Source organism: Aphis gossypii, chromosome X (genome assembly GCF_020184175.1).
Source record: "Aphis gossypii isolate Hap1 chromosome X, ASM2018417v2, whole genome shotgun sequence".
In the NCBI taxonomy this organism is placed as follows: domain Eukaryota; kingdom Metazoa; phylum Arthropoda; class Insecta; order Hemiptera; family Aphididae; genus Aphis; species Aphis gossypii.
Window position 1 is genome coordinate 25,296,627 of NC_065533.1, and position 17,119 is coordinate 25,313,745.

Sequence of the window (17,119 nt, forward strand, 5' to 3'; positions counted from 1 at the left end):
ATATGCTTTGAAATATGTACGAAGTAAATTATTTAAAAATTAATTACTAGTAAATCCCGTGATTCAATATAAGGATTATTTCACATAATATCTAAGAGGTAAATTAGTGGGTACCGCTCTGCTCTACATTCTATGCCGAGTAGGTAGGTTACTATTACAGGATGTGTTAAATTTAAATTCACTGATACATCATTATAATATATAAAAAATGATTCTATCCCTATATTTTTTTGACATAATTATTATAAATAAATTTTAAATTAACGATACTACGATAAATTTATTATAATGAAAATTATAATAAACAAATTTGGCGAAAATTAAAAGTATCTACTATCTATCTATAATTATGATTATTATATTATTATTTAAGTACAATAAAATATCAAAAATCGTAAACATTTAAACTTGAAATGCTCATAAAAAATTAATTTGACTTTTCGGTCCATTTTTTTTTTCATAAATAGGTTGGAAAAACAATAAAATACCTAGTACTAAATTTTCAAATCTCAGTTATTAATAAACAATTTTTATGAATTTTTAATTGCAACATATATAATTTGCTAATTTTCGTGATTTTTTAAAAATTCAAACTAAACGTTTATTAAACAATTTTGTTACTGTAGAGTTTTATTATTATATTATAGAATACTCATCTACAAAAAAAACACATTATTGTTTCACTCATCACAAAATCTAAAATTGTAAATAAAGATTTATTTTTCTAGCCTATTGCCTATAGTTGTAATTAATTACTTTATTACGTCAACTACGAGGTTAGTTGTCACAAATTTTTTTCATCTATTAAAGTGCACTAAGATACGATAACTTAACAAATGCATGAGTAAAAGAACAGCTTATGTGAAATCTTATATAAAATTTTTAAGATTTTTTGCAGCTTGAAAAATAATTAAATTTAGGTATATAATAAATTGAAAATTGAAAATCTATAAAAATAACTCAACAAGAGTCAAAATATCACGTAAGGAAAAAAAATCATGAAAACATTTAATAAAAATATCAATTATCTGGGTTATTTGTTTTCGAGTTAAAACAAAATTATAAAATACATTTTGTCAAAAACTGGTTTTGCGTAAAATTTTTAACTCTTTGTATGTTTTCCCCGATTATTAAAACAATAATTAAAATTTTTAATTTTAACCTTTTTTATTTTCAAACTAGATTCAATAAAACATTTATTCGAATACTGTTCGTGCATATAAAAAATGACAAAACCTTTCTCTTTGTGAATGTACATTCAAATTAGGCCTGTCCCGTATTATGTTTAATAAATAAATAAATAAATAAATATAAAAAAACACGTCATTGTAAAATTAATAATACATTCATCACTCAACTCAGAATCTAAAATGTATAAAATACTGGTAAAGCTGTTTTTCAATAATATTTGTATATATTAACTTTAAAATTGTTATCCTATTTTTATATAATTACAAGTTACATGGCTACATAGGTATACAGGCAATAAAACTTATGTTGATGTGTGATGACAGTCCAGTCTACGTTTTTAATATAAGCTTTACGACTATTACCTTTTCGGTTAGTACCAACTTTTTATTTCATTATTTTAGTTTATGTAATATCTTTAATTTGATTTTATCAACTGTGTATAGATACTCTATTCATTTTATATTTGTACCAGTTTGGACTGCTGTGTACTTGAGAATTTGTTATTACTGTTCATTGGTTTCCCGTTACCTACTGAGGATGGTGGTCTCTCTTTTCTATGCACTGTCAGTTGACTGACCGAGAGAGACAGGCCGACCGACCGTGGCCGGATTCGAACAGGTGACAATATGCCTTGACACTGTCGCATTATTCCACTCAATTACTTCGTATATTTTGTAAGTAGGTATACGATTAAAAAATCTTTTTTTTCTTTTAAGTGCCATTCTAGTAATGCATATTATGACATGCAATACAACTTTAAAAAATGTATACTTTCATCTGTTCTTTTATATAACAATATAATATTATTCTCAACATTTATTTTAATAATTTATAATGTTGACTAAGCCAATTTTATTAATAAATTATTGATAATATTATTGAGTGCTGAACATAATAATATGTAATGGAAATTTTATTTAAAATGTGTATTACGTATTGAAAATTAAAATATAATAACTAATAATCAAGGCTATATATAATTAACGTTAAAGTGCTTATGAATAATACGTTAATAATATTATACGTTGTCGTTTGTTTTAGATTATTAAAATAAATGTTAATATATGAATTATAAATAAAATTAATTATAAAGAAGCTACCTATATTAGTTATACCCCAATAAGTAATTTAAGATTAAATTATGATTATCTATGCATGATTTTATACCTACGATTTATAAAATAATAAATATTATGAATATCAATTATAAAAAAGACATCCGACTAGGTATTCCCTATAGCAAGACTATTGTTATAGTAAATCTTTAAGATTTATGATATTATCCCGTAAAATAGGAAAATGGAAATTTTTGAAATTCTTTTATTTACAAAAAAGTATTTTTATAGCGAATAATTATTCAACTAGGTCTAGCCATGACGTCTAATAAGTAACAAAACGTGTTGAAAAATCACTTAGATGATGAAACAAATATTAATAACTATTTTTTAGCATTGTTTTATCTCATGTATTCACAAATAGTTGTGCATATAATTACTATTAATTATATATTAAATATTATAGCCAGATAGACAACAGTTATTTAATGCGATATCAGTATATCACATTGAATATTCAATACAAATATTGCAATTCAGCAATTTAACAATAATAATATATAATATTGTGTAGCGTAGAGTATTATTGAATTTTAAAATTACTAACTTTTAATCTATACTTAATGAAAGTATTGCATTCAAATATTCAATATAGTATAATACCATAATAATAAGAAGATAGAGGACTGAAGGTCATATTATTAAATAAATATTGTTATCTTGAACCATTAACCATTAAATTTTTAACAATTTAATACTGGAGTTCGTGAGGCATAATTATTATAAATGGGTATTAGGTATTTATAATCTGCGGTAATTATCAAGTGTGTGTATGTGTGTGTGTGTGTGTGTGTGTGTGTGTGTGTGTTTTCGTATTACTGATTCATATTTTATTCATTTTTTCTATAAGAAGTTTGTATTTATTATTATACATTGAGGCATCTCAATATATTCTGTTATAATATAGAAAATAAATAGGTATATTCGAATAGCCAGCCCACGACATGTGCTTCAAGTTGTGTAGAACATAAATCAGTCATAATACAGTAATACGACTCGACTTTTAATTTATTATTATTATTATTTTTTTTTTTATATAGAATACAGTTATTATTTGTAAAAAAACTTTTTATCTATATTAATAATATAATCATTTTTTTCTAAACATATACAAAAAATATTTCTGATAAAACATAGACAATAATATGTCAATATACCAAATATAATATTATATAAAGTCAGCTTATAAAAAAATATATATATATAATATATCGTTTATCTACATATTATTATCTCAGGTAAAATTAAACACGATTTTTGATAAAATTCTACGGTAAAAAAAGTCTTACAAAATGTTAAGGACGTTAGTACGTTACCTATATTGTGATTTTATAAAACAAAATATATATTATTATTACTGAATAATATAATAATACAAAATTGCATTCTTACAGTCACCAGATGCAATATACAAAATTAAAAAGGCTGGTAAATGAATACCGAGTAGGTGTCTAGTGGGTTACTTTAAGGAATGCATTAAATTTTAATTCGATGATAAGTATATTATGTGTACGGAAAACGATTATAAGCGGAGACGGCCTGTCAGCTTATATTTTATGATATATTTTTTGATTGCTTTAAAAGTAATTAATTTAATTATTATTAGGTTTTAGTGTTACAGTAGTTTGATTTAATTTTTACAGAAAACATTGCATGCATTATGTTAACACCTACAATAAATATAATTTAAACCACATTATATTATTGTTATTAACCTTTCGATTCAAAATCACAATATTGTAAAACAATGTGAAAAGTATAAATAAGTAATACCTTAAAATTAATCTAAATATTTTTAAAATTTCATTACGTTTAGTAAAATTCATAAAAGTTTTTGAATTATACGAACAAAATAACTAATATATAATTATTAAGTTAATCTTTATTTAAATATTTAATTTTGTTAAATGATTGAACTTCAAAAGTTGCACCAATGAATCTTTAATATTTTTAAAAAGCTATAATAATAACTTATTAAGTTATAAAAATCAGGAATTAAATTTTCAAGTTTTTTGACCAAACATATTTATTTTTTTTTTGACAATAAAAAGTAAAAAAATTAACTTTTCTCAAGCATATAAACAGTACAAAAAGATGTTTGTTTTGAAAATGTTACCATGCCTAATAATATAACCATTTGATGAAAGTTTCAAGTATCTAGGATTATTCGTTTTTGAGTTACGACAAAATATCAAAAAATTGTTGAGGAGCAATAGTTATTTTACGAGATAATATCTAGTGATATCATTAAGTATTGAGCTTCAAACGCACATGTAAAATTAACGTGACTTTCTGGTAAAGTTTTTTTTTACCAGTATGAAAACTTATGAAGAGTTTCGTATTAAATTTTAAAATCTTAGATATAAAACGAAAATCGTTATGAGTTTTTAACTGCAAAATAATTTGTGAATTTCTTTTTTTTTTTTGAAAAGTATCCACTAAAATTTTGGAAAAATACTTCAATCTTCAATAAAGAATCCAAAATCTTACGATTTTATGTATTCATAAACAATAAACATCGTTAGCCAGCTAAGATGATTGTAAAATAGATGCATTTATGCTCCCCTCAGAATCTAAAATATTATCTAATAATATTATTAATTCAAATATATTGATACTTTACTTTCTATTATACTTATGCTTTGTTTAAATCACTTAGAATGTATTATATACTTAGAATTATAATATTTTCTGATTTTAATGACTATGGTTTGACTTATTTAGATAACAAGCTCGATGGTTAATAATTAATATTTAATAATATATTTTTCAAGCTCTATCTATATAATTATATATATTATCTAATATATGTGTGAATAATGTTTTATTTATAACATTAATTGACTTTTTGACTGTACTATGATAAATTTACTATAAGAAGATATTAATATTTTAAATTTAAACTTTAAGATCTTAATAGATTTATGGTTTATGCTACGAAAAACCGAGAAATTATAAGTGTGTGTAAGACAGTGTTTTCTACAAATTTTAAATTGTATAACAAAGCTGGTAGGTAACTTATTTAAAATTATCTAGTTAATTTTGTATTTTGTTAATTAGGTATACATTAAAATCATCACAATTTATAAGTATTATACTGTTTTATAGTTTAATATATAATAATATTGTGGAATATGCACTTATATTATACATGAATGTAAAATATAATAATAATATATTAATATATACATAAATGAAGAAATGTAAGTGTGTAATAAAATTAGTAATAATCTTATTGAAACTACTTTTATCAATACTACTAAAATTCTATCAAAAGGGGAAACTACTCTCCTGTATTTATCTGATAATATTCATGTATATCGCTTATTTTAATTTATTTCAATTTAAAATTATTCATAAGTATAATATTAGGTAGGTATGTAAAAATTTGTTTATAATCGTTTTCATAATATAGTTGCGCTCTCTAACGCCCATAGTTGACACCGTGAAGAATGCTACAGACTACTACTACAGTCAGAATAAATAAACTAATTTTCAGTTTCATATAGACGAGACACATTAGACGCGTTCCTTCATGTCTGTATAAATTCGCGGTAGGTACACATTATTCTATAGATGATGTTTCCCTCCACTCAAATACAGGATTTAAGTATTATCCTGACAGCCTAATTATTAATGCACATATAAATAAAATATATGAGAAAATTGTGTTTCAGGGTTTATTAAATATATCATATTATACTGTAGTTTTAACGATCCTTTAATAAAATGTTTGAAAGTATTGTATTGTTTATTAATAAAATTATCACTTAAATTTAATACAGTGTTATGGAATCCTAGTCAAATATATATAATTAATAAACTAGAAAAGATTCCTATGCATAAAAACAAGATATTATTATATTAAACCAAACACGGATATGTGATTACAAACTTTGCAGATTTACTTAAGTCACTTCTTACTTAAGACCAGACGGTTAGTTTTTGATGCTGATTTTGATTACAAAATCTTGAATGAAAATATCGACTGTTCTAAATTATTACAAAACATTAGTCTTAAAGTACCCTCTTTCAATTCTAGGCATAATTCTTCTTTTGCTATATCACAGTCTAATAACAATTATTTTATTAATAATTGGATGTGGTGCCTACCAATAATATGCAATCAAAAAAATATTTCAATTTTTTTTTTTTATTTTTTTTTTTGTAGTACGTTAAAGACATGTATTTATAATTTAAATAATTAATGTATATTTTTTATTTAAAAATTAGTACTTCTCGCTGGGGTGACTTCACACCAGGACCGGAATTAAAGTTTGAAATTATAAACTCCTTTGTAAGTTACAAAAAAAAAGTTTGTGCCGTTTGTGGTTACATTTCGTTACATAATGATTACATAATCTTGTGAAATTTTGATGTAAAAATTCGCAACTTGGGATGCTGGATTGATAGACCTCTCCTCACTTACTATTTACTGTAGTCTTACTCCTTGGGGAGTTTGTTATTTATTGATTTCTTTTAACAATAAAAAAACTATTATTTTTCTTTCTATATGCAATTTTCAAAAGTTGTTTACTAATTTAAAGTTATATAGTATTTTTGAAAGTATCGAATTTTCAATTTTATTTTTTTATTATCAGTCATACGCTTAAATACTTTTATTAAATTTACTAATAATTTAGTTTTACATAAAATTAATACAAGGTTTCCACATTGTTTTATGAAATTTCCAAAATATCCCCTTGACCAATTTTTTTCACATAGACTTTTATGTATATTTAGTTGCCTATCTACGTATACTACACGAGCCGTGAGCGTGTGAAATATATTACCATCATATTACTATGTAATGTTCAAGTACCTATAAATCAATTATACTTACCATAATTATTCAAACATCTAATTGAATAGGAAACATATTATCTTTTTTTTATAATTACTATTTTGACATGTAAATATTAGTTGATTATTTCGTACACATAATTATTAATTATTATATAATTTATATTACATAATAAATCATGGTCATGCGTTTGAGTACTTGTCTTTTGAGGAATCATTTTTTTTTTTATTTTAATTATTATATTAGCCCTTGAAAAAAAAATATTAATAGCCTATTAATACTTCTTAGTGGTAATCAGTTTTTACTTTTTATAGATCAAGAAATTCTTATTCTAATTCCAACTGAGTGGCGTGTAATCCTAATGTCTTTAATGAATTCTTGATCGATTGAAATAATATTATATGATATTGTAGATTGTTGACAGAGATTGAAAAACCAATAGTTACTAAAAGAAATCTAAGTTTGATCGTATTTTACAATATATTAAAATTGGCAATCGAGTACTTCTTATTGTTCAATCACAATATCGCGATTGTCAATGATAAAAAAACTTGATTAGTGATTACTGTAAACTAGTGGCTAGTTTCCGAAGCTAAGTATTCAAACCAGTTCTAAAGTGTAGAACTAACGCGTATGTCGCGTATTAGTATAATAACTAATTAGTAAACATGAATATTATTATTATAGAATATAGATACATATTATAACATAGTCACACAAGAATAGTAACTGATTATTTACATTTTCATTTTTGCTTAATTTATTTAAAACCCTGCTTTTATCCTGTTTGCTATTTGCTTTATTATCATCACAAGTACAAATAATACAGTATACAAATATAATATAATAATTATCTATAATAAAATAATAACAATTTATAAGACTATATATTATGCAAACAACAAATAGATAAGTGTAGTATTATGTCAAATACAGTGTAGTCTATTATAAATAACTTCTGCAGGCGCAATCATTATGCGGCTATAGATGTGAAAAACACAACAATTGGCGTTATAATATTATTATCGTCTATCAAATGCCTTTACAATGACCATATTATATATACTAAATGTATTATAAAAATACTATTAAACGTTTTTAATAGATAATAATTATACGACATTATTGGCTAGTTAATAAATTGATATGATATTATCTGTATAGTTGACTTGTAAAGCCGAAGCTATACACGGCGTACTTCGTGGCGTTTTCCGTCGAATTCAAAACTTATTATTTTATATTGGAGTAGCTATACATGACGAGCGTTTTCGACTGCGATAGAAAATGCTAGTGAGCTTACTTACTTTTTTAGTGGATAATACCGGAATAATAAAAACCCTAACTCCTAATTTAACATTGTTTTAAATTAGGATGTGCTATATACCAGTGACGGAAAACGCCGCGGAATACGCTGTATATAACTATGTCCTAAGGAATATTACATACCTATCTACGTGTACAATATACATCATTAAATGATTGAACAGCTCTGGGAGAGTAATGACTATTGATTAATGTGACAACTAAGTACTGACAGAGTGGGTAGAGGGTTATATATACAATATACATATTCATGGCATTTTATTATACAGAGTGTGTTTAGAGGATTTAAATGATTTAACTATTAAAATAACAAGGTACTTGAGTATGATTAATTTTCAAATCCTTAATACAAACATACGTAGATATATAATATACATACAAAGAAATTTTTGTAAAACAAAATGTATATAGATATAATGTATAAATATGTAATATACCTACATTATTATGATGTATGTTTGATGTATTCCATTGTACAATAATAATTTGCATGAATAAGTTCAATAAATTATCATCAAAATCTCTTACATAATGGTAACCAATGATGCTGTAGTCTACAACAGAGGTTCTCAAACTTTTTTTTCGCGAAGCCCTTGAGATGCTAAACAAAATTCACAGAGCCCCAAAAACTCGAAATACCAATTTTACAACTCATAAAAAATTATGGATCAATAAATTGCTAATATACCAACTTTATACATCATAAATGTAACTAGTAAGTTGTAACGATTTAACATAATAGTAATGTGTATACTTGATTCAGATTTTTCCGCGGAACCCCTAGATTAGTTTCGTGAAGCCCTTGAGCACAGTTTGAGAACCGCTGGTCTACAACACTATATAATCTATCATACTAGGTATAAATTAGAATAAAATCGCTAAAACGAATATCAATTACAGGTGGTGTATGCGACTTATTCAAAACTGACGTATATATTGTTATATTATAAATTTTAAGAAGCTAGCAAGACATTATAAGAAATCTGTAACCTAATCTACTCCGTGTATAAATTAAATATTTAAAATAATATTAAAATGTAGTAAGCATTATTGTACATGTTTGTGATGGTGTATAAAAACTTAAATTTCAAATAGGTACCACTGTAATGCGTAATGTCTGTAAAATTTTTGCAATTTACAATTAGTTAACAGTTATTTATAGTTATGTTTTTTTAGTTATTATTATTTATTATGATTATCATCAGTTATATTCCTTTTTCAAAAATTGTTATGTTTAAAATAAAGCCAAGAATGTTTTTAGATATTAGATCTAAACTTAAGTCTGTATCAGAGATTCTCAAACATATTTACTTCGTATCATTATATTACCATAGATAATAGGTATATCTTTATTATATTTAATAAAAGCTGCGAATTACTTTCGATAAACATTTTATACTCCCGTTAAAAAGTATACTTTTGAAAATTATAATCTTTAATCATGCAGAAAAAAATGGCAAACAAAAGGACATTATTATATGTACAAATTTGCATTTTTTATTAAAATTATTAAAAGTAAATTAAATATTTAGATAAAGAAGTATATTATTTTATAAGTTATAAGTAATATTGATGGTATTGAAAATATTTTCCAGAGATAAATTTTATTAAAAAATTATTATTTTTATGGGTTTACCGACAGTGACTTTAAGCTTGGGATTTTAGCTATTTATGCAGACATTTTATACATTTTTTTTTGTTTTAAATTTGTTTTATTAAAAAGATTTAAAATCGTACACAAGATTCCTCATAGTTTATAAGTTCTTACAAAAAAAAAAAACAATTATAAGTGTTCCATTTCACTGCACATTCAAAATTTCATAAAACTGTTTCTTTTTGTACCGAAATTCGACAATTACTAATAACACAGTACACTCATTAGGGTTTCAAAGGTTTATTTTTGGTATACAAAATAACATAACCAGAGTAAATTAAAAAATTTTTCGGTACAATAACTATTTACATTTACACAGTTTAATAATTTAAATAAAATATTTATTTATATTTTTTATAATTGTATAAAAGTAGGTACTTATTGGATAATATAATTCAATAATTATATTAAACAGTTACTCTTAGTAATCAGTAGTTACCCTCTATACATTTCCATATATTCACATACATAATTTTTTTTGTACAACGAAAATCGGTCTCAGTCTTTTGAAATTATATTTAAATATTCAATAAAAATAAAATAATAATTATATTTATTTTAACAATTATAAACAATTCATTTATTCAATTCAGATGAATGAACAATCTGCACATGAAAATTATCGGTTAAAAACACACATAACTAATAAAATATAAATGTAATAGTAGGTAGGTACACAAAATAATTTTTTACATAATCGCATAACTCAGATTTGAGAAAAGCATACTATTAAGACTTAAGGAATTATAAAACGAATGATAAGAATAATATACTATAGATTATATTTTAATCTAACGGAAATAACAATTAAAACACGATTACACGAGTAACTGTTATCTGTTTAATATACATAATTATGTTATCCAATAAGTACCGACTTTTATACAATTATAGAAGATATAAATATTTTAAATTTTTATATTATTAATATGTTTTGGTTTTTCAATTTAAAATAATATGTAGAAAATGTGATTGATTTTTCTAGCGTCGAAGAAAATTAATAATTATGTTCAATAACAATATATTATAAATTATATCGAAAACGCATACTATCACTATAGTAGGTAACCCAAAATCTAGTAGAATATATACACTTATGTATTAAGTTAAGAGTTTAAAGTATGCCAACTCAATACCAACTATTGACTATAAATTATAATAATATATAGTTATTATAAAAGGTATACTGGTATAGGTTAGGTACTGTATGTATTAGGTGCATTCGCGTATTATAGCAAAACTAAAAAACAACTATGTAATATTATATTCTGTACTGCTATAACAAACTGATCATTAGATTAGGTACTATTGTTTTGTAGCCACTAGCCAAACGCCAAACTGTTCAAATTATTAATTAGATAAACATATACCTATAATATCTATCCTACCTGTCACACAAAAATGACTAAGTGTCCTTGTCAATATTTAAATTATTATGTAAACTATTTAGCTATATTAATATTTATCTGTTGTAAAAACTAAAGAATAAATAACTATCAAACTATGTAATAACTAAGAATATTATAAAATACAACTTGTATCCTAGAATTTTTCTATTACTAATTACTCAACATTATAATATATTTATCTATAGAATATTAGTGACTATTACTAATTATCCCACACCGCGGTTTTGCTTGTGCACAGTACTGTATGAAAATTTAAAATATAAAAAAAAATCAAAGTTAATAAATCAACAATTATAATTTTTTTTTTTCATGTTTATATAATTATTTATTTGTTGGTATTTTAAAATAAATGAATATCTTATAAATAAAGTAGTTTTAATACTTCTAAGTAAATAATATTTTTAATTTTATCGACAGCACGAATCAAAATTATTTGATGGTTAAGGTTCTCAGTTCGAAATAATCCTAAGTATGTTGTAAAATATGTAAATTTATAATATCTGTTTTTCTCTTTAAATGAACATCATCCTAATGGATATTGTAACGCAGATATCAGTGGCTAAAGTTGATACGAAAACTTTCAAGGGATTATCAAAAATTACTATGCAATATTTCAGAAAAATCGATTTTGTAGGTTCAGCGCCAATAAGCTAAATTCCGATTGGTACTTTATTGATAACATTTGAGAACATCATAATCTCTATATGGATGTAGATTTTTGACTATATTACAATATTTTTGCAGTACCTACCTATATTAACATTGTTAAATTGTATTATTTCTCATAACCTAAATAAAAAAAATCGAAATATAGTAAAAATACCAACGTACAAACATAAATAAAAATTCTTAACTTTAAATTTGATAGTTGGTTAATGTACTAAAGCCAAAGATAACAATACAAAATTGATTATGTGGAACACAAGTATTTATTATATGATGATGACTCGGAGAGAAAAAACAAACAGTGCGTTAACATCCTTAACTTTTATGATAATGCATTGTTATTTATCATTGTCAATAATTTATCTGGATATTTGTTATTAGTTTAGACTAGCTTATTTTTTAAATCATTAGACTAAAAATGTGGATTCGTATTCGTGTGCAACAAAGTTTTTTCATGATATATTGATACCTACTATTATTTATTGACAAATAATATATGATATTATTTAAAAATTTTATCAGCTATATTTATTACTTATTTTACATATTTTGTACTTAATAACTTATACAATTTGTTCTGTTTCTACATGACTGCATGATATATCAATAGACATATGGCCACAAATATCAACAAAAAATGTACCTACTAAGGCACTAAGCTAATAATCATTTTTTTTTTTTTTAAACTTTGTAGACAATAATTTTTAAGCTGAAAATGTTTTTTAATGACAAATGAATTTAAATAAATAATTTCTATTTTGCATTTTTTTTTTTTTTTTGCTTTTTTACTTTATAGGACATTTTCAAAAATTTTCGTCATTTTTCTACGTTTTTACTTATTTTTACTCGATTTTCACTAGTTTCAAGAAAAATATTTGGCTAATTTCAAATTTGCTCCAATCACTTATTCAGTGCATATGGGAAAAGTTTTTCAAAATATAAATTTTTACTGTCCAATAATTATCATTAATTTAATGTTGACAACATCAAAGATGTTTTTATTAATTTAAAACCATTACTTATAATTGTAAAAGTCATTTTTTTAAATGTTTTAAGATCATATACTTCTGAGCCCTATTAACAAGTAACAACAAATAAATTCTATCCAAGCTCCAAAGTAAAATTTTACCATAGTAACCGTGGAATGGACCTCCCTCCGTGTTCTTGGTTCACCCATAAGTATATACAACCATTATTTTCTGTATGATAAATTATAGTGTGACGTAATTAAGAGCGATCAGAGGGTACAGGTGTATCTGAGCCTGTTTGCTTAGGGGGTCGAAGTAATACATAGTTTTTATGTTAATAATTTATAATAAACTATTAAACCATTTTTTTAACATTTCAAAATTGGTTAAATATGCCATAGTATTTTTAAAAAATGTATAAAATAATTTTAGTAAGATAAATACACCTCCCCTCATACTTCACTATATAATGTCTGGCTGAGAAGAGGCTGTTGAAAATTTCGCTTCCGGACTCAAATATTGAAGTTACGCAACTGATATAGGTATTGTATCATATAGAGTTAAATGTATACAAATACACAACACACAAATTAGTTTATAAAATCCACGGAATCAAGAAATAATATAATATAAAATCAGTTTTTAAAGTTAGCAAATATATCCATCATAGTTAAAAAAAAAATAAATATTTAGCCACTCTTCCAAACTAAACTGTTAAGATTTAATTTTAGCAAACGTAATTCGTAAGTTCAATTTATGGTATTATTAATACACAAGTAAATAGCTAATAGTAATATAAATTGATTAAAATATCCTAGGAAAATAAATACCTATAAGCTAAAGAGTGAAACCACACTACCACAGACAGTATCAGAATCGTTATTTGTATAATATGTAAATTATCGGTACATTATATTATAATAATACAAAATATATAGCATTACATTTAAATTTAACATATTTGTATTATACATTGACCAATTTAACGACAAGGTTCACTATCTACTAATACTTAAACACAGCGAGTTCCTCGGTTGTTTTTTGATTGCTTATAAAATGTTACATACCTAACTATAGTATATCATATCTAACTCGAATACGTTAACTCAACTTGTACAGAATGCTCTGAATATCACACAAAATTATAAAAAAATATATATTGAAAATCTGCAGTTTTAACTAGTTTACTATAGCAATACATTTGTACGCACATATTTTGTATTTTGCTGTAAATTCAAAGCGTTTTAAAATGAATAAAAAAAATCCGTTTGTTAATGTAATTTTTTGATGTTGTATATGATAAACATATTTACACTTTACTTGAAATTCATAAAATACAACATATTGTAGTGTCCTGTTTATAGAAAATTAAAGGAACAAGTTTAAAATTTAGGCGTTTAGAGTAAAGAATTGTCTATAAAAATATACAATCATAATGTCAAGATTAATAATATATACATGATATCGTGTAAAATAAATACTCTATTACCTGTATATAACATATATTGGGGACCAATGTGTCTCAAAGCAAAAAAAAAAAGGTACACTCCCTAGGTCGTATATAGACACAGGAATAAACCAAATTCGATGAAGTTCAGAATGAATATTATTTCTATTGAATTGATAAATTTAACGGTTTTTTTTTTATTATTTAGATTTTATTAATAATAATAGCTCAACAATTATATTAAATTTAATAGTTATTTACTGTAAATTATACCTAGACAAATATTAGAATAATTTGAAATATTGAACTAGGCAATTGCCAATAATATACCTACGTGTTTGTATATTATACCGTGTACCGGGTGTCAAACCGACGTAATTATTATTAGGTAGTTAAATTGCATTTATAAATTTATAATCAATGATCTTATACAATATTTTTACCATAAAAAAATTAAAATGTTATAGAACGAATTTTTTGTCCAGTATACTTATTGTCTATACATTGCAATATTGCATATTTGCATGCTATACATAATATCTAAGTACTAAAGTACCTAATAATACCTTGTATAGTTTCTACTTTCTAGTCATGACATAAGTTGTAAAACAACAAAAAACTGTTATCAACTTAAACTGTATTTACTTAAGAATTGGCAACGACAATAATATTAAATTATTGTAGCAGGACCGTCTTAAAGTTATGTGAGGTCCAAGAATCCAACAAATTTTGTTGCCCTTTAATCGGTTTTAAAACTTAAATAACGGTGTAATATAGGTATCAATAATATTATATTATTGGTTAATAAATATTATATGATTTATTTGTAAAAACTAAAATATAATTTTTTTGTATGAATCTTTGAAATTTTATTTCAATTGTTTTTACCTTAACTTTATTGTTTACTTTTAAGTTATTTTTGATTTACATTCGACTTAGAAAATTAAAGTTCCCCACTACAGTTATTATAAAAAAAATTCTGAAAGATATTATATATTATGTTTGGCAATGTTTCTTCTAATCTAACTGATTTTAAACATTTGTAGAGGTACCTATATAAGAAATAGTTACCCATTGAATTCAGAAATTTTAAATTCCAATTGATACGCTTTTCAATATTATAATTATACACTAATTAAAATGTATATATTATATTACATTATAATTAGTCTCTCGCCTTTTTTTTTACCTATATGATGAACATGAATAACATAGGTAGTACATGGAGCGAAAATCAAACCATTCAGTTTTTGTTCCCTGTTTAATGTACGATGTATTTAGTACGTTTTAAACCCCATCACACACTATTAGTTTAGACTATAATAGTGTACAATGTGTCCAATGTGACATAATAATATGAACATTGTCTAAACTACGCTGAGTTCTATTCAAGGATAAATAAAACCGTAGTGTGTTGTACTGTTGTGTATGGCTACCTTTTAATACCTATGTATGCGGGCATCACGTACATTTAAAAATATATTGACTGTTTTATTTTATTTTTTATTCAAGTTATATATTTCAATTTACCATTAAAATTCTTAAGTTGAGAAATTACTAGTATATAATATAATGTACCTATCTTATTATTAGTATATTAAAAAATTTTTTTTATATATATAAAGTAGGTTAATATAGGTAGTTGATAACATCAATTATTATAATAATTAGTAATTACCTACTGATATAATATTCAATTGAATATAGTATATACTTTATTAGTTAAGTTAAATTTGCTTTGTTTTTAAACGAGGCATTAAATGATCTATGTATAATTTAGATAAATTTTAAGTTAATTATCTGCTAATTTACCTATATCCAGGCAATTTTTTAGTTATAACATTGCAGTACTTGTTAATGTACTGTACATCTATGTATAATATCAGTATCCCGGATGCTGGGAGCACGATTTAAGATATAAAATATCTTAAACCATGGCTGAGAAACAAATGTATCGAAACACGGAGAAATAATACCTGCCGATGATGTAAAAAAACGCATAATATACAACTGATTATGGAATATAAATATATAATGCGGAAAAGGGCACGTGAATGATTTATCAATTAAATGGATCATTCATACTTTATACTTAAATTTAAAAATCAATAATTGACATTTTTGCATAGGTAACATTATTTTGCAAATTATTTTTTATGTTTATATATTATGTAGGTACTCGTATATTAAAACCTGAATATTATTTTAAATTTTAAAAGCTTTTGAATGATTAGCTTGGCTATTTTTTTTTTTAATTTAAGTTACATCGAATATTTATTTCATAATTTCAGCATCTATAATATAATTAATAAAAAGTTTATACATTTATTTATAGTTTTTAATTGATATCTACATTTTAGTATCTACCTTTTTTACTTTTAAGTTTTAACTCAATGACACGAGTAATTGTTTATAAACAGAGTACCGAAAGACAAACAATGTGTTGAATAGTAGCCAACCGATAAATTATTACTAATTATAAAGTTGTGTACGTCATTATCAATTTTATAATTAAGGTCGAGCATTTCTACCAAATGGATTT